This window comes from Nerophis ophidion, linkage group LG09, assembly GCF_033978795.1.
Source record: "Nerophis ophidion isolate RoL-2023_Sa linkage group LG09, RoL_Noph_v1.0, whole genome shotgun sequence".
NCBI classification, from domain to species: Eukaryota; Metazoa; Chordata; class Actinopteri; order Syngnathiformes; family Syngnathidae; genus Nerophis; species Nerophis ophidion.
In genome coordinates, this window is record NC_084619.1 from 15,912,539 (window position 1) to 15,932,186 (window position 19,648).

The following is a 19,648-nucleotide window of genomic DNA, read 5'->3' on the forward strand; positions in this document are numbered from 1 at the left end:
TCAACCCATATTCAGTTGAATGCACTACAAAAACAAGATATTTGATGTTCAAACTCATAAACTTTATTTTTTTTCTTGCAAATAATAATTAACTTAGAATTTCATGGCTGCAACACGTGCCAAAGTAGTTGGGAAAGGGCATGTTCACCACTGTGTTACATCACCTTTTCTTTCAACAACACTCAACAAACATTTGGGAACTGAGGAAACTAATTGTTGAAGCTTTGAAAGTGGAATTCTTTCCCATTCTTGTTTTATGTAGAGCTTTAGTCGTTCAACAGTCCGGGGTCTCCGCTGTCGTATTTTACGCTTCATAATGCGCCACACATTTTCGATGGGAGACATGTCTGGACTGCAAGCGGGCCAGGAAAGTACCCGCACTCTTATACTACGAAACCACGCTGTTGTAACACGTGGCTTGGCATTGTCTTGCTGAAATAAGCAGGGGCGTCCATGATAACGTTGCTTGGATGAAAACATACTGTATGTTGCTCCAAAACCTGTATGGACCTTTCAGCATTAATGGTGCCTTCACAGATGTGTAACTTACCCATGCTTTGGGCACTAATGCACCCCCATACCATCACAGATGCTGGCTTTTGAACTTTGCGCCTATAACAATATGGATGGTTATTTTCCTCTTTGTTCCGGAGGACATTACGTCCACAGTTTCCAAATATAATTTGAAATGTGGACTCGTTAGGCCACAGAACACCTTTCCACTTTGCATCAGTCCATTTTAGATGAGCTCGGCCCCAGCGAAGCCAGCGGTGTTCCTTGGTGTTGTTGATGAATGGGTTATGCTTTGCATAGCAGAGTTTTAACTTGCACTTACAGATGTAGCGACCAACTGTAGTTACTGACAGTGGTTTTATGAAGTGTTCCTGAGCCCATGTGGTGATATCCTTTACACACTGATGTCTGTTTTTGATGCAGTACTGCCTGAGGGATCAAAAGTCCGTAATATCATCGCTTACATGCAGTGATTTTACGGACCGTAGATGGTAAAATCCCTAAATTCCTTGCAATAGCTCATTGAGAAATGTTGTTCTAAAACTGTTCGACAATTTGCTTACAAAGTGGTGACCCTCGCCCCATCCTTGTTTGTGAATTACTTAGCATTTTGTGGAAGCTGCTTTTATACCCAATCATGGCACCCACCTGTTCCCAATTAGCCTGCACACCTGTGGGATGTTCCAAATAAGTGTTTGATGAGAATTTCTCAACTTTATCAGTATTTATTGCCACCTTTCCCAATGTCTTTGTCACGTGTTGCTGGCATCAAATTCTAAAGTTAATGATTATTTGCAAAAAAAGATTTTTTTTTTATCAGTTTGAACATCAAATATGTTGTCTTTGTAGCATATTCAACTGAATATGGGTTGAAAATGATTTGCAAATCATTGTATTCCGTTTATATTTACATCTAACACAATTTCCCAACTCATATGGAAACGGGGTTTGTAAATGAAAGTATACCAACGAGCCAGCCTCCTGGAGGACAAAGAAGGCCATTCCACTCGAGGATACAGCTCACAATGATGGGTCAAGGCCCTAGTTAGTTATGATCCTCAGAGAAGCATGATATACAGTGTCAATCTCATGTTGACATTGAGCGGAGGCATTCATGTATCACAGGTCTTCATAGTCTAAAATAGATAAAAATGTTGTAGTGACAAGGTACATTTTTGCCTCAAAAGAAAAACAACATTAATTTTGAAAGAAAAAGCCCAATTTTAGTTCAAGTTTTTTCACAGAATTGTCTATATGGGGCTTTAATGTCAGGAAGTCATTCAGCAAAATACTGAGATATTTGTACGTGTAAACAACCTCTGTTTTAATTTTGTTTTTTCAACATTGAGGACTTGTTTTAGCTGCAAAAGTGTGTGCTGGATCACATCAAAATCTTCTGTAGAGGTTCTACAGCTATAGCAGGGTTCAAACCAAAACAGTAAATTATTGTGTCATCAGCCTAAAAATGTATATCAGCATCAGACACATTTTGTCCTAATTTGTTGATATACATGATGAACAGGAGGAGTCCTAATATTGAACGCTGTGGCACTCCCTTGTTCAGAAAACAGACGGTCACTTTTAATACTCTGCTTCGGTCTCTCAATGTGTGAACCAGGAAACAACATGATTAGATAGTCCCTAACAAAGTGTCAAAAGCTTTTGACGGATCAATAAAAAGGGAAGCGCAATATTTTTTTTTTGCCAAGCGAAACAAGTATATCATTAATCACTTTTGTAGCAGCCGTGATGGTACTGTGCTCTTTCCTACAGCCGGATTAAAGTTTAAAAATAAATTTGTTAGAGTACAGGAACTTTTTCAGTTGATCACAGACAAGAGATTTAAAGACCTACTGAAACCCACTACTACCGACCACGCAGTCTGATAGTTTATATATCAATGATGAAGTATTAACATTGCAACACATGCCAATACGGCCTTTTTAGTTGACTAAATTGCAGTTTTAAATTTCCCGCGAAGTATTCTGTTGCGCGTGACATCACCGGTGGTAGCGTACATGTTCTCCCACCACCGCTCACGGCTAAAAGTAGTCTGTTTTTATCGCATAATTACACAATATTGTGGACATCTGTGTTGCTGAATATTTTTGCAATTTGTTCAATTAATAATGGAGACTACAAATAAGAAAGATGTTGGTGGAAAGCGGTGTATTGCAGCCAGCCGTAGCAACACAAACACAGCCGGTGTTTCTTTGTTTGTTGTGAAGCTTTACTATGGAACAGAGCGGTCAAGCGAACATGGGTCTCTACCACATGTCAACCGGCAGGTTTCGGTGAGAAAATGGTGGTATTAAGTCGGCTCTTACCGTAAACATGAGCGGAGCTTGTGTCGTTCCTCCTGCAGCTGTCAAAGAGGCAGCTGCGACTTTCTCGGCTCCTCCATGGCTTACCTCAGAGACACTGGCGGTCACCACACCCCTCTGACTTTCAGGTATGACTATATAATCTCACTAAAAGACTAGTAACACAATAAGCAGATAAGGGATTTTCCGGAATTATCCTAGTAAATGTGTCTAATAACATCTGAATCGTTCCCACTGCCCTCGTCTTTTTTTTTTTCTTTCTAGTCCTTTACTCTCAATATCCTCATACACAAATCTTTCCTCCTCGCTCAAATTAATGGGGAAATTGTCGCTTTCTCGGTCCGAATTGCTCTTGCTGCTGGTGGCTATGATTGTAAATAATGTGAGGATGTGAGGCGCTCTACAAACAGTGACGTCTGCTACTTACGGTACAGGCAAGGCTTTTTTATTAGCGACCAAAAGTTGCAAACTTTATCGTCGATATTCTCTACTAAATCTTTTCAGCCAAAATATGGCAATATCGCGAAATGATCAAGTATGACACATAGAATGGACCTGCTATCCCCGTTTAAATAAGAAAATCTCATTTCAGTAGGCTTTTAACAACTTTTGACAAAACACACAAATTTGATATTGGCCTGTAGTTAGTTAAAACTGCTTGATCACCTCCTTTTAACAAAGGGATAACAAATCTGATTTCCAGATGAGTGGGATTTCTTTGTTTTGGATTGAATGATTAAAAATGAACCGTAAGAGGCTGAGCTACATATTTAGCTGCTTTTTTCACGAATTAGGGCTCTATCAAGTCTGGCTCGCGGGGGTTCCTGCATGCTTTGAGAGCTTTATGCACTTCCTGCTCTGTGAAAGGAACAAAGTTAAAAAGCTCTCCAGAAGACATTAGAGGTCCTGTGCAGGTAGTCGCAGGGACTGTTCGTGTGGAGTTAAACAAGGAACCAGTAGCTACGAAACACGTGTTACACCTTGTTCCTATCATTCACACGGACAGAATCTTTTAAGACATATAGGTCTTTTATTTACAGATAGAGACTGTATCACTTTACAATACCTCTGTGGATTGTTGAGGTGTTCAGTTTAGACGGATAAGTAATATTCTGATTTAGCCTTCTTGATAAGAGAAGTACATTTATTTCGTAAATGTTTAAAGTTAGACCAATCAGAAGGAAAATCAGCTTTCCTGGCTTTAGCCCATGCCACATTTCATTAATGGATTGACTCTGGCAATTCTGGAGAAAACCAAAACAAAGGGTTCTCTCATACCTTAACCTTGAAATTCCTGATAGGAGAATGTTTGTTTACAACCTTAAAAAAACTTTCCTTAAAATATGCCCAAGCCAGGTTGACATCTGGCAACAAACTCAGTTGCCCCCAATTAACAAAAGACACATTTACAAAGCTTGTTCAATAAAAAGTTTAAAATTTCTCTTACAAATAGTATGTTGATTGCATTTGGGGATTTTAGTCTTCCTGCAGGAACAACACAATGATCGCTTCAATGATTGCAGAGCACACCCAAAGATGAGAATTTATGAGAAACGTTTGTTAAGATTAAGTCAATCAAAGTAGATTAATCAGGACTCTTTACATTTGTAGGTAGTTTGACCAACTGGCTAAGATTTAAATTCACCAGAAACGGCATCCAGCCAGTCCCAGTTTAAGTCTCCGGCCAATACAAGTTCATTATAATTCAATTTGGATAAAAGATGCTCTAAAGTTAATGATTCCTTGATGGCAGATGGACGCCTGTAGCGCCCCACAAAAATTATAAAGTCGCTTCACTACTTCCACATGCAGAGTTAAAAACTCAATTAGATTAGAAATGGATTCAGCTAAAACAAATGCTACATCAAATCTTGATTTTACATAAATCGCTACAGCGCCACTTTTCTTGGGCCTATCCGTACGATGAACAATGTATCCAAGTATGTTGATGTCATCATTAGAAATAGATTTGGTTAGCCATGTTTCAAAAATTCTCTTATCTGCATCTGTCGATTTCACCAAAATGTTTAGTTAATAAGCTGCGCACATGAAGATAAACAATATTCAATCCATGCATTCGTTTGAAATCAGCAGGGGTTTGGACACATTTTAACTCAGAACCAGGGTTTGGTTGCACATTTCCAGATAAAAGTAAGAGTAATGCAGTCATCATCAATCTTCGCTTCACATTACATTTTGTAACAGTGTCAGGTTCAAACACTGATGACATCTATTAATCAGACAAGAAGCAAGGAACCATGCAGAGACGGAGTCCAATTCAGCTCATGAGGAGAACGCGTGCCGCAGTGGGGAGAGTGGCCGTGCGCAACCCGAGCGTCCCTGGTTCAATTCCCACCTAGTACCAACCTCGTCACGTCCGTTGTGTCCTGAGCAAGACACTTCACCCTTACTCCTGATGGGTGCTGGTTGGCGCCTTGCATGGCAGCTCCCTCCATCAGTGTGTGAATGTGTGTGTGAATGGGTAAATGTGGAAGTAGTGTCAAAGCGCTTTGAGTACCTTGAAGGTAGAAAAGCGGTATATAAGTACAACCCAGAACGCATGGAGTTGCACACTTAGTCACAGTCTCGCCCTACGCTCACTTAGTCACAGTCTCGCCCTACGCTCTAAGGTTCAGCTCCCGCGGCCCTCTATTTATTCAGGATTTCCATAGTCAACATCACTGAGGCCACCTCTAAAAGGAGTGGTCACATGTATAATGCAAAGCAGGTCCAGTACGCACAATATGTGACGGAATGTGCTGGGCTTTGTGATTTCCTTGTTTCTGCTTCGTCTGCGTGCTGTCATCTTATCTTTATTGAGGTCCTTGAAGTCCTTGGCTATTAGCGGGCTAAAACAAAGATAACATCTGCGGCTGAGGCCACCCCTCAGACAAGAAGTTTTGTCCTTGCACAGATAGAAAAAAATGCAGCCTGAGCACAATAACTAATAAATATAGCAACAGACTTTAAGCATACTAAAGTTGTGTGATAATGTATATACATGATTATTCTAACAAACAGTCTTATTTGTTTCCAATGATGAAGCCCGGCATTGTTTTTTTTAAGTGAAAGTGTAAGTTTATATATTAAGCAAGAAAATCTTGGAAGTTTAGGAAAAAAAAACCCAGGCAGATTGAACTTGAAGACCAAAACTATATTAGTCAGTGCTGGCTGCTGGTGCCCAGCTTCATTAGGTTTAGAGCCACTATAGTAAGTATCACACATGCTTTGCATAATATTAGCTGTACTCACCCCAGGATCACTGCTTGGTCTCCCAAGTTCCAAAGGGTGAACACATATAATAAAGCTTTTAAAAATTCCTTTATCTTCATGTTGAAAAACATGAGCAGAAAGCGTTATACTATAAATTGTAAGTAGCACAGCCTCAGCTATTTTCCTGGCTCAGGCGAAGTGGATGCACTGTAGAAGGCTCAGGCCTGTTAGCCCAGGTTCTGAGTGGAGATGGATGCGGCAGGCCCCTGCCTTTTAGCTCAAAGTACAGATGGAGGTGGATGCGCAGGTTCTGGGCTGTTAGCTCAAGGTACAGATGGAGGGGGATGTGGCAGGTTCTGGCCTTTTAGCTCAAGGTACAGATGGAGGTGGATGTGGCAGGTTCTGGGCTGTTAGCCCGGATTTCGGGTGGAGATGGATGTGGCAGGTTCTGGCCTTTTTAGCTCAAGCTCCAGATGGAGGTGGATGTGGAAGGTTCTGACCTGTTAGCCCAGGTTTTGGGTGGAGATGGATGCGGCAGGCCTCTGCCTTTTAGCTCAAAGTACAGATGGAGGTGGATGTGGCAGGTTCTGGGCTGTTAGCCCAGATTTTGGGTGGAGATGGATTCGGCAGGTTCTGGCCTTTTAGCTCAAGGTACAGATGGAGGTGGATGTGGCAGGTTCTGGGCTGTTAGCCCAGATTTCGGGTAGAGATGGATGCGGCAGGTTCTGGCCTTTTAGCTCAAGGTACAGATGGAGGTGGAGGTGGCAGGTTCTGGGCTGTTAGCCCGGATTTCGGGTGGAGATGGATGTGGCAGGTTCTGGCCTTTTTAGCTCAAGCTCCAGATGGAGGTGGATGTGGAAGGTTCTGACCTGTTAGCCCAGGTTTTGGGTGGAGATGGATGCGGCAGGCCTCTGCCTTTTAGCTCAAAGTACAGATGGAGGTGGATGTGGCAGGTTCTGGGCTGTTAGCCCAGATTTTGGGTGGAGATGGATGCGGCAGGTTCTGGCCTTTTAGCTCAAGGTACAGATGGAGGTGGATGTGGCAGGTTCTGGGCTGTTAGCCCAGATTTCGGGTGGAGATGGATGCGGCAGGTTCTGGCCTTTTAGCTCAAGGTACAGATGGAGGTGGAGGTGGCAGGTTCTGGGCTGTTAGCCCAGATTTTGGGTGGAGATGGATGCGGCAGGTTCTGGCCTTTTTAGCTCAAGCTCCAGATGGAGGTGGATGTGGCAGTAGGTGGATGTGGAAGGTTCTGGCCTGTTAGCCCAGGTTCCGGGTGGAGATGGATGCGGCAGGCTTTGGCCTGTTAGCCCAGGTTTCGGGTGGAGATGGATGCGGCAGGCTCTGGCCTTTTAGCTCAAGCTCCAGATGGAGGTGGATGCGGCAGGTTCTGGCCTGTTAGCCCAGGTCCCGGGTGGAGATGGATACGGCTGGGTCCGGCCTGTTAGCCCAGGTTCCAGGTGGAGATGGATATGGCAGGCTCTGGCCTGTTAGCCCAGGTTTTGGGTGGAGATGGATACGGCAGGCTCTGGCCTGTTAGTCCAGGTTTTGGGTGGAGATGGATGCGGCAGGCTCTGGCCTTTTAGCTCAAGCTCCAGATGGAGGTGGATGTGGCAGATTCTTGCCTGTTAGCCCAGGTTCCGGGTGGAGATGGATGCGGCAGGCTCCGGCCTGTTAGCCCAGTTTCCGGGTGGAGGTGGATGTGGCAGTTTCTGGCCTGTTAGCCCATGTTACTGGTGGAGATGGATGCCGCAGGCTCCGGCCTGTTAGCACAATTTCCGGGTGGAGATGGATGCGGCAGCCTCCGGCCTGTTAGCCTAAATTTCGGGTGGGGTGGATGCAGCAGGCTCCGGCCTGTTAGGCCAGGTTCCGGGTGGAGGCCTTTTAGCTCAAGCTCCAGATGGAGGTGGATGTGGCAGATTCTGGCCTGTTAGCCCAGGTCCCGGGTGGAGATGGATATGGCAGGCTTTGGCCTGTTAGCCCAGGTTCCGGGTGGAGATGGATGCGGCAGGCTCTGGCCTGTTAGCCCAGGTTCCGGGTGGAGATGGATGCGGCAGGCTCCGGCCTGTTAGCCCAGTTTCCGGGTGGAGGTGGATGTGGCAGTTTCTGGCCTGTTAGCCCATGTTACTGGTGGAGATGGATGCCGCAGGCTCCGGCCTGTTAGCCCAATTTCCGGGTGGAGATGGATGCGGCAGCCTCCGGCCTGTTAGCCTAATTTTCGGGTGGAGGTGGATGCAGCAGGCTCCGGCCTGTTAGGCCAGGTTCCGGGTGGAGGTGGATGCAGCAGGCTCCAGTCTGTTATTCAAGCTTCCGGGTGGAGATGGATGCCGCAGGCTCCGGCCTGTTAGCCCAGGTTTCGGGTGGAGATGGATGCAGCAGGCTCTGGTCTTTTTAGCTCAAGCTCCAGGTGGAGGTGGATGTGGCAGTTTCTGGCCTGTTAGCCCATGTTACTGGTGGAGGTGGATGCTGCAGGCTCCGGCCTGTTAGCCCAGGTTCCGGGTGGAGATGGATGCGGCAAGCTCTGGCCTGTAAGCCAAGGTTCGAAGTGTAGTAGAGCCTAAGTTAAACTTATTAAAAGTCCACAATTCTTGAGAGCTGGTGAAGAAATTTCAATAAAAACATTAAACCGCAACTTTTGAACAAATAAAAGCCGATTAAAAAAGCACTAAAAAACATTAAAACAATTTAGTCCAGAGAAAGGCACTGGACATGCGGCCCTCACTTTATATATTACTATATATTATATATAATATATAATGTTATAACTTGAAATAGCATTGCACTCATATTTCTGTTGCAATTTTAGTAAGGAAAGTACAAAATATTCTAATAACGTTACAACAACAACAACAAAAAAGCCCCCCAAATTTTTTTTCAATTTGTAGAAAATATCAACACATCTAGGTAATCTTTTGTGGAAAGTGGTACATAACTCATTCAGCTCATTTCTCTTTACTAGTTTTGCCAGTTGTTCCTTTTTTTAAATCACATTAATCACATGTTAGAATTTGGATTACCGTATTTCCTTGAATTGCCGCCGGAGCGCTAATTAATTTAAAACCTCTTCTCACTCCGGCGCTTACCAAAGGCATGCGGTAAATTTAGGCCTGCACTTATAAATTTGAGTGTGCTGTAAGGATACCGTCATGAAAAGCATGTTTAATAAAATAAAACGTTAATATATGGGAGCCTTTAAAGGACTGTATTTTATCTTGGGGGGATGCTCCAAAATTTCACTATTTACCCAATAAATCTAGTCTAAGAGAGAGTGAGAGGAGACGGCTTATGTAGTTGAAGAATTTACTATATACACCACAGAAACATACAATAACCAGACAATAATAAACACACATTAATTACGCTCATACACTCATCCCCACTCACACGCTACCTCCCCAACTCCCGCTGTCCACTTCCCTTGCAGCAATGTAGCCACGATAGCACACAACTAAACTCTTTATAATGTTCCACACTCGCTCTCCAAATAGTAAACAGTCACAGAGGAGAGGGTCTCTTTAAGAAACTTAACTAATACGTGACTAAACCTGCCATTCAGGAAGTCACTGTGCAGCAAACAAACACACGTGCGAGCTGCGGTTAGCACACTTGTCCCATCTACTGGCAACGTGAGTGCCTAAACATCCTAAACCAGGGGTCTCAAACTCAATTTGCCTCGGGGCCACTGGATGCAGAGTCTGGGTGAGGCTGGGCCGCGAGAAAATATTTCCTAAAAAAACATATTTTTAAATGTCTTTGTTTTTATTTTCATCACAAAATTAAATCAAATTATGAATGAACAAAAAATTGATTTAAGAAAAGTGAGGCAATGCAAATTAAACGAAAAAAAACAAATAATGGTTTGAATTGGTCCAGGTTATCGGGGACTGTTATTACTGACAGACTGGTGTCACGGTGTGACTGCAGCCAGACACGTTAGAAAACCCTAGTTTCCATGGCAACGTCTCTGTCGCTTTCACTCATTTGCCTCTTTTCCATTAATGCAGGGGTAGTCAACCCAGAACGTTGAAAGAGCCATTTCGGACCCAAATAACACAACACTCTCAAGCAGCATTCATATAACACTTGCGGGCCGCACTAACATTAAACTTTCATACTAAGGTGGGGGCCGCAAAATAACATCTCGCGGGCCGCAATTGGCCTGCGGGCCGCGTGTCTGAGACGCCTGTCCTAAACTTTAACGAGTTCAATTTATAAACTGTCACTTATAACACACTGAAATAGGAAGCTTACTGTGGTTATTTCTCTGAACTGCAACCGTGGTGAACTATCTCCCATGTAGTATTACCGACGCTACGTTGCTTGATAATGCCGGAGCTCTTTTAACAATTTGTTTAACCTGGCAGCGGAAACGGAACTGCCCGTAACCATAGCAACCGGAAACCATAGCAACCGAAGCTATAGCAACGGATAAACAATTTAAAGAAACACATTTTACCTTTCCAAACGACACATATGAAATACAAATAAATAATGATAATTAAACCCTTAACAGAAACAATCTCCTATTTGTAGAACTAATGCATGGATGTCAAACTCTGGCCCGCGGGCCAAATTTGGCCCGGCGTGTATTTTCATTTGGCCCTTGAGGCAATATCAAATTAACATTAGAGCTGGTCGCCGCTGTAACACCGCATTCACCACTAATACTCATACTTGTCAACCCTCCCGATTTTCCCGGGAGACTCTCGAAGTTCAGTGACCCTCCCGAATTTCTCCCGATTTCCACCAGGACAATAATATTGGGGGCGGGCCGTAAAAGCCCTGCTTTTGGCGTTCTCTACATGTCGCCACGTCCGCTTTTCTTCCATAAAAACAGCGTGCCAGCCCACTCACATAATATATGCGGCTCATACACACACACACAAGTGTATGCACGGCATACTTGGTCATTAGCCATACAGGTCACACTGAGGGTGGCTGTATATACAAGGTTAACACTGTTACAAATACGTCCATCCATCCATCCATTTTCTACCGTTTATTCCCTTTTGGAGTCGCGGGGGGCGCTGGCGCCTATCTCAGCTACAATCGGGCGGAAGGCGGGGTACACCCTGGACAAGTCGCCACCTCATCGCAGGGCCAACACAGATAGACAGACAACATTCACACTCACATTCACACACTAGGGCCAATTTAGTGTTGCCAATCAACCTATCCCCAGGTGCATGTCTTTGGAAGTGGGAGGAAGCCGGAGTACCCGGAGGGAACCCACGCATTCACGGGGAGAACATGCAAACTCCACACAGAAAGATCCCGAGCCTGGATTTGAACCCAGGACTGCAGGAACTTCGTATTGTGAGGCAGACGCACTAACCCCTCTTCCACCGATACGTGCCACACTGTAAACCCACAGCAAACAAGAATGACAAACACATTTCGGGAGAACATCTGCATCGTAACACAACATAAACACAACCGGACAAATACCCAGAACCCCTTGCATCACTAACTCTTCCGGGACGCTACAATATACACCCCCGCTACCACCAAACCCCGCCCCAACTCAAACCCGCCGCCGAAAAAAGGCATTAAATTTGTGTTTTTGTTTTATTTGATATGCCATTGATATTTTTTAATTATTATTATTTGAAACTGGATTTTGTATGTCCCTATAAAGTTATATAAGTCTTGCTTGGTCAATATTCAATACAAAACTTGTTTGGGTCCCTATTAAAGGGTTAATTTGTTCAACCTCGGCCCGCGGCTTTTATCAGTTTTAAATTTTGGCCCGCTCTGTATTTGAGTTTGACACCATTGAACTAAAGGAACAATTACATAAATATGCAAACCTTCACAACAGTTAATATGTAGCATAAAAAATGCAGATGGCCTTAAATTGCAACAACACTCACCGTATGTAAGTACCCAAAATAAAGACTCGACATAAATATAAATTCAATCAGATAAGAAACATTGGAGGAAACAGGATTAAAACCCGATGATAACCGCCCATAGAAAAAACATGGGTACGGCTAGTAGCTACTATTAGCAAACAAATTCACTTACCAACTTGGCTTAATATCTTAACATCGCCACACTCTCTCATCGCAACTCGGCCCTGATGGTCGGCACCTATCAGTTTAAAATTAGTTGTAAAATGTTGGACGGTTGTTTTTACGACATGCAGGCAAACGACAACTTTAAAACATACCGGCTTCAGATGTCTCCAGGTTTAGCCACCGCACCTGGCAGCCATCTTGGAACGCTGGATTATATAGAGCGCCATAGGCTGCAGCGGGTCACGTGAGCGCCTGAGTTAAACTCGCGAGATTAAACGTGGAAACGGCGCAGGTAATATGAGGGGATGCCATGACAGGAAATATGGCTTATTTCCCACCCGTGTCACACACTCGTGACGTGACGAGTATGACCCGGCGGTAAACCGAGGCATGCGCTAATTACTTTGCTAAACAAGTTTGACCCGAGAGTAATTTTAGGCATGCGCTAATTCTAAGCATGCGCTAATTATTTTGCAAAACGATGCGGATAATATATACCCGGCGGCAATTCAAGGAAAATACAGTAATAGTGATTATCACAGGTTATTACTCGCTTGCATATTCTAAATTAACTGGCCCCAATATTTGGACACATGCAATTTTATTGTCAAAATCTCATACAGGATTTTTAAAGAAATGTTTTACTTGAACTAAATTGGTTAGTGAGCACACCAGTCAGAGTCTCCACTCTCTTCTTTGCCCTAACATATGGAATAACCTGATCATTTACTGTATAATAACCTGCTTTGCCTTTTAAGTAACCATCTGCGGTTTAGATAAAGTAGCATGTACGTTCAAAATAAATTGCAATATTAATCTACGTATACAAATAAATAATGCAATAATGTTTTAGTGATTAATCACATTAGTTAACTTGTTATTATTGACAGCCTCACTCTTTACAAAACAAATTCTATCTTTGCATCTCTTTTGATGATATTCAGCACAGTAATTAATGCACAGGCTGCAGAAAACGCTGACTGATCCTATGAGGTTGAACAATACATGAGGAGAACGCTGCTGTGGCGTCCGTCCAATACAATCGCCATGTCCTTGAAGGACGGACAAATGTTTGCTGAGTAAGAGTTTATTGTTGGATTGCAAAGTAATTTATCTACTAGTAATTCCCTGTGTTGGCATGTGTTGTCAGCGTCGCCAGGAAACAGCAGGAAGGAAGAAAGGAAAGAAGAGGTGTTAGGAAGCATCTTGTCACACAAGTTGTCAATCAGAGCCAACACTTCTGTTAAGTGTTGTTGGCATCTTGTGGCCTTCTTGAGCTTGCTTTCAAGCACCATAGAAGAATGCTAAACGGTCCGGAGAGATGAGCCCCTGTATGTTCTTAGTCCCTGGAGACTTAAGCATGGATGAAAACTATAAAATATGCATGACAAGCCAGTAGTTGGCAAAATAGCTTTTTTAAAGAAACGCTTATTGGAACCCGTGTTTTGAATAGCCTTCCTCAGTCAGCAACCCGCAGTTCTCTAGTGGCTCCCTGGAGCATTTTCAAAGAAGGCTCTTTGGTCCACCATTGTTGTTTTAACTGTTATGTTCTCACTAGGGGTGTAACGGTACACAAAAATGTTGGTTCGGTACGTACCTCGGTTTAGAGGTCACAGTTCGGTTCATTTTCGGTACAGTAAGAAAACAACAAAATATAAATGTTTTGGTTATTTATTAACCAAATTTGTAAACAATGGCTTTATCCTTTTAACATTGGGAACACTATAATAATTCTGCCCACATTGATCAACATTAAACTGCCTCAAGTTGTTGCTTTGATTAAATAAAATGACAAAACTTTTCTTCGACATATAAAAAGTGCAACATTAAACAGTTTCAAGTCAACTCATCATGCTTAATTTATCACAGCATTGGGGAAGACTGTAGTTGATTTTTATTATGTAAAGGTTATATTTTTGTCAATATGTGATAGCAGGGACCCTGCCATTCAAAACTAGGCTGCTGCATTACTAATGATTAATGTAACTATTGCTGGAAAAAATAGTACAATAGCAATAGGAGAGACTATTCATCCCTAAACACCATGGAGTTCAATGAAATAACAGACAGACAGGGCTTTGATGCGCCTAACACACACACACACACACACACACACAGAATAATTAGCTAACGTTACGCTAAAAGCTAATAAGTCTTCACCTCAAGCCAGGACTGCGAGCAGTTTAAGTTTCTAGAACGTCAACGGGCTCATAGTGATGTTAGTAGTAGTGTTTATTATAATTTGGGGAGAGTACGCTACCTTATGCTCACTTGCTCGACGCTGAAGCATTGACTCCATGCGCTCTGAATACACACTGCTGATTGGCTGTTAGCGCTCTGAATACGCACTGCTGATTGGCTGTTATCGCTTACTATGTAACCAATCAGATGGTTGTGTGGGTGGGACAATGCTGGGTGGTGACACAGAGGCAGAAGAAGCAAAGCAGCTTGTTAAGACTTTAGCTTAGAAACTCGTTTGGTACACCCCTGTACCGAACCGAAACACCGGTACCAAAACGGTTCAATACAAATACACGTACTGTTACACCCCTATTTCTCACACATGCCTACCTTGAATTGATTAACGTGAACCACAAATTGAAAAACTTATTCGGGTGTTACCATTTAGTGTTCAACTGTACGGAATATGTACCGTACTGTGCAATCTACTAATAAAAGTTTCAATCAATCAATCAAAACCATAAACATGCCTGACCTCCAATTACATTTGAATTTCATATGATTGAAAGCACCTTGCTCCCCAATGCTCTCTTTATATAAATGAATAGCACAAAAGCATGACATAGTTGGAGTTTACAAAAGTGGAAGTAATAATTTTTTGTTAAAACAATGTTGTGTGCATTTTTATATACGTCATGTGATACAGCTGTACGGCACAACACGACCCCGTAGGCTTACAAGCTTATGAGCAGGTCTTGCGTGTTCCTCCCACTTTGGATTCCTTGCTGATGTAAAGGGAGAACAATTTTTTTGTGGTACATTTAAAATGGGGGACCCCAAGCAGCACTTGTAGCTCTATTAGCACGGGCAAATTCCATCTCTACCCTCAAGATGACAGTGCAAGACATGGGCCCTTGTGTATTAAGAGCGCATATGCACAAAAACCTGGCATTCAGTTTGAAGGGGATTCATATGGCCCAATTTGTTGCGGTTTGCCTGACACGTGAAACGTAACAAATTTAGGGGTGAACTATCCACTTTAGCTGCCAGGCGGTAGAAGAGAGTTGAATATCTTAGAATGTGTTTTGCGGCAATTCCAACTTTGACCGCAGCGTCAGTTGCTATGTACAGTGGCGCTTTCCATCATTTTCAGCAGACTTTATTGCAAAATGATTAACCCCACCTTCCTCTCACGCGAATGCCACCCAGGAATGTGGCCATATGATTTCCTTCCCTACTGTGTGCCCTTTTTCACAGCAAAGTTGAGATGTATCAAAAGAGAACTAAGTGTGGAAATGTGCAATTCCTTATATCAACTTCATTGGTGGCGGACACACATTTTTTCTACATGATGTGAAGACTTTGGCGACAAACAGAGGTTGTCGCCGGGCCTTTACCAACATTTGATTTTAACAATGTAAAAGATCAAGGCAAGGACACAAAATTTACTTTTTCAACGATTCATTTAATGCTTCATATTCATATTAATATTTGTGAGGACGTCTATTAGTTTATCCCTGTCAGAATAATTGTATCAAAGTTATCACAAAACTTTGTGTCGCCATGAGTTCCCGGCGAGCAGACAAAAGTTGTCTTTGATCTTAACAATCAAAGACTTATAAAACTCCACTGTGTAGGATGGGAAGCGACATGAAGGTGTCGGTTTCTTTGATGTATTGTAATCCACAGGAAGATTTTGTCTTGACCCGAGATCTACAAAGCGGAGAGGAAGCAGGACCTGACCCCCCTCCAGGCACCTTTTCTTTGAACCGTTTTGTAACCAAAGGCTGCGGCTGTTTATGACCCCCCCTTCCTTTAGAAAGAGCTCTTGCCGTGTAATCAGAGAAAGTCCAAATAAAAGAGGAAGCATACAATCTTTCGTCATAGCGTGGTGGAAGACAAAGAGTACAACCCAGACGTTTCTCCTCAATTGAACTAAATTGAATTCTGTCTCTATTTAATTCCTTGCTTCTTTGTCTGTTTAATAGATGTCATCAGTGTTTGAACCTGCCAATCTCCTTGCCACCTATTGCTGTCACAATAGACATGTGTTCTTGTCTCACATAAGGATTAAGAATGATAGGCAAAATAAAATTTAAAAAATTGCTGTTCCCTTTTAATACACGAGGCCCCATGCAGGCTATCTACAAAACTATGGCGGATTATTATGTTTCTTTTGATTGTTAGGCAGTATTTACTGTCGCTGTGCGCTGCACTTAGAGGCAGTTTGGAAACGTCGACTTTAAGGCGCTTGTTGATTTGAATTGGACTATTACAGTATGCTACTATTTTAGTTCGCTCTATAGTGGTTATTTTGCAGCCTTACGCAACAAAAAAGCTCGCAGACTAAGTGAATGAGTGTTTAATTGTACTCAAACCGAGACAGTGTATGAAAACCAAGACATATTACCAGGGAAGATTTTCGCCAAAAACCGAGGCACCAACTGTGTGCTCCTCATAGTCTTTCTTTACCCCTGTCAGCCAATAGGATGTTCAGGTTTTTAGTGGGCAAGATGAAACCCACATCGAGCCCTGTGGACATTGTGATTACTCAACTGTTCTTAAATGTTTTTGATGTTGTTGGTCCTTGGGTGGTAAAATTGATAAATCTTTCATTTCAGTCTGTCTCGATCCCCATCTTTTTTTTAAATGTTCTGTGGTGAATCCCAATCTTAAAAACACTCATGTTAATCCGGTGGAGCCTATAAATTACCGGCCCATATGAAAACTTCCCATCATGGAAAAAAATCATATTTGGAACAGCAGGATTTTTATGATAAATACCAATCTGGGTTTAGGTCATTTCACTCCACCGAAACTGCTCTTTTGAAAGCTTCCAGTGACGTGATGATGGCCGCTGACTCTGCTCGTACACAGTTTTAGTTTTACTCGGTTTGACATCTGCATTTGATACTGTGGATCACAGTATACTGATTGATTGATCGACTCAAATCTGGGATGGGGTTTTCTGGTGCTGTTCTCCATGCTTCTTATATATATGGAAGAACGGCGTGGCGCAGTGGGAGAGTGGCCGTGCGCAACCCGAGGGTCCCTGGTTCAAATCCCACCTAGTACCAACCTCGTCACGTCCGTTGTGTCCTGAGCAAGACACTTCACCCTTGCTCCTGATGGGTGCTAGTTGGCGCCTTGCATGGCAACTCCCTCCATCAGTGTGTGAATGGGTAAAATGTGGAAGTAGTGTCAAAGCGCTTTGAGTACCTTGAAGGTAGAAAAGCGCTATAAAAGTACAACCCATTTATCATTTATTTAACTTTTAATTTTGCTGTATAGCTCGGTTGGTAGAGCGGTCGTGCCAGCAACTTGAGGGTTCCAGGTTCGATCCCAGCTTCTGCCATCCTAGTCACTGCCGTTGTGTCCTTGGGCAAGAAACTTTACCCACCTGCTCCCAGTGCCACCCACACTGCTTTAAATGTAACTTAGATATTGGGTTTCACTATGTAAAGCGCTTTGAGTCATTAGAAAAAAAACGCTATATAAATATAATTCACTTCACTTTTAATAATGTAATGTCCAATGTGTCCAACCTGTCATGTGGTGTGGCCCAGGGTTCTAGTCTGGGGCCTGTTTTATTTTTGTTGCACCCGATGCCTCTTGGTAAGTTGATCCGTAATATTAAAAATGTTTATCATTTCTATGCAGATAATATTCAACTGTATTGCTCCTTAAATGATTCAGAGTTTCACTTTTTATCAGAGTTCTTGGAATGTGTATCATGTATCAAAAACTGGTTTTCCTCAAATTTCCTGCGGTAAATTGTAACAAAACGGAAACTATGATAATTGCTTCCAATAAAAAGACCCCGCTGAACAAGAACACTTTTGGTGCTCTGGGTGCATCTGTTAAAAGAAGCCTCAGAAACCTTGGGGTTGTGTTGGATCAGTCAATGTCTTTGGAGGGTCACTGTCGTCAACTGACCAAAAACTGTTTTTATCACCTGAGAAATATCTGTAAAGTGAGAAATTTGCTGTCCAAAGTGGATATCGAAATTATCATTAACGCGTTCATTTCGTCTTATATTGACTATTACAATTCTCATTTCACTCTTTTCAACAAGGCAGCAATAAAGAGACTTCAAAATGTACAGATTGCCACTGCCAGAACAGCCCATTTCACCCCCATTTTTATCAAGTCTTCATTGGCTTGCAGTCGAATTCCGCACAGAGTTTAAGATTTTAGTCCTGACTTTTCGTGCGTTACATGGTGGGGCCCCTCAGTACATCACTGACTTGTTATGCCCCTACACTTCAGTGCGCAGCCTTCGGTCTTCAGGCCAGGGTCTCGTAAATAACCCAAAAACTCATTTTAAAACCTTTGGAGACTTGGCATTCCTGGCTATGTATAGTCCCCAGACTCTGGAATAAATGCACCAGTCCCCCCCTCCGTGAACTTGACTGTGTTATCACTTTCAAGGAACATTTGAAGACTTCTCTTATTAGTAAAACTTTTAGTTAATTAATTTTTAAATGTCATTTTTAATCCAATTTTTATAATGTTGCCCCTGTTTTAATTGATTTGTTGTTTTAATTCACCTATGTTTTGTACAGCTATTTGTGATTTTTTTTGGGGGGGGGGGGTTAAAAGCGTTTTATGAATAAAATGTAGTTACTTACTTACTATTGTACTTAGAATAAGACACCGGAAGGTTTTTTTTCCAAAGAGAAATAAAAAGTTAGGTTAGGTTAAAAAAAACCACCTCATGCACAGCAAGAGGAGAAGAGAGCTGAGGGTCAAATATTCAAGTTATGCTGTGTCAGCTCATAGTTATAATACCTCCAAAGATTCTAACAGCTTGCAACATTGTGAGAGTTTAATTTGAAATGTCAATGAGGCGACACAGTCTGAATCTTTGTAACTATTTACAAAGACGAGGTCCACAAAGTCAGGGACGTTTTTCATAGCCAAAGTTGACCAGGAATTTAAATGATCATAAAAACAATAAACAGTCTTTTTATATTTCTGGATTAGTTAGTCAAAGTGTTCAGTTTGGTTCGGTGTATATTGTTGTTCTTTTTAATAAACACTCCAGAATACCACGAACCCTTGTAATCCACTTTTATTATTGACAAATATGTCAACAACACTGACTATATAGACAAATTATTTATCGTCAACATCAAGTGAAGCACATTCTTTATCAGCATTGGAGTTTACTTTATTTAAATCAAAACAAAAAAAATATCTATTAACTATATGCTATTATATATGAATTATTGCCCTGTTTGAGTCACCACTGAGAGGCTGTCTAAAAACTGCGGGAAGTGAAAGTTTTAAAAGGTTGCACAGTGCTCGCACTGAGTCACAATTTTATAGACTTATTCACTAAAAGGGGCTGTTTACCTACAGGCAGAAGATTGATGTCCTTGCGACAGACCGTTCTAC

The 19,648-nt window shown here is 42.3% G+C and overlaps 1 protein-coding gene across 2 annotated transcripts in view; it reads right to left on the reverse strand.

Annotated features, from left to right (window-relative positions):
• slc35f3b (solute carrier family 35 member F3b) overlaps positions 1-19,648 on the reverse strand; it is a 148,551-nt gene that overhangs the window by 17,294 nt on the left and 111,609 nt on the right. The window lies entirely within an intron of this gene.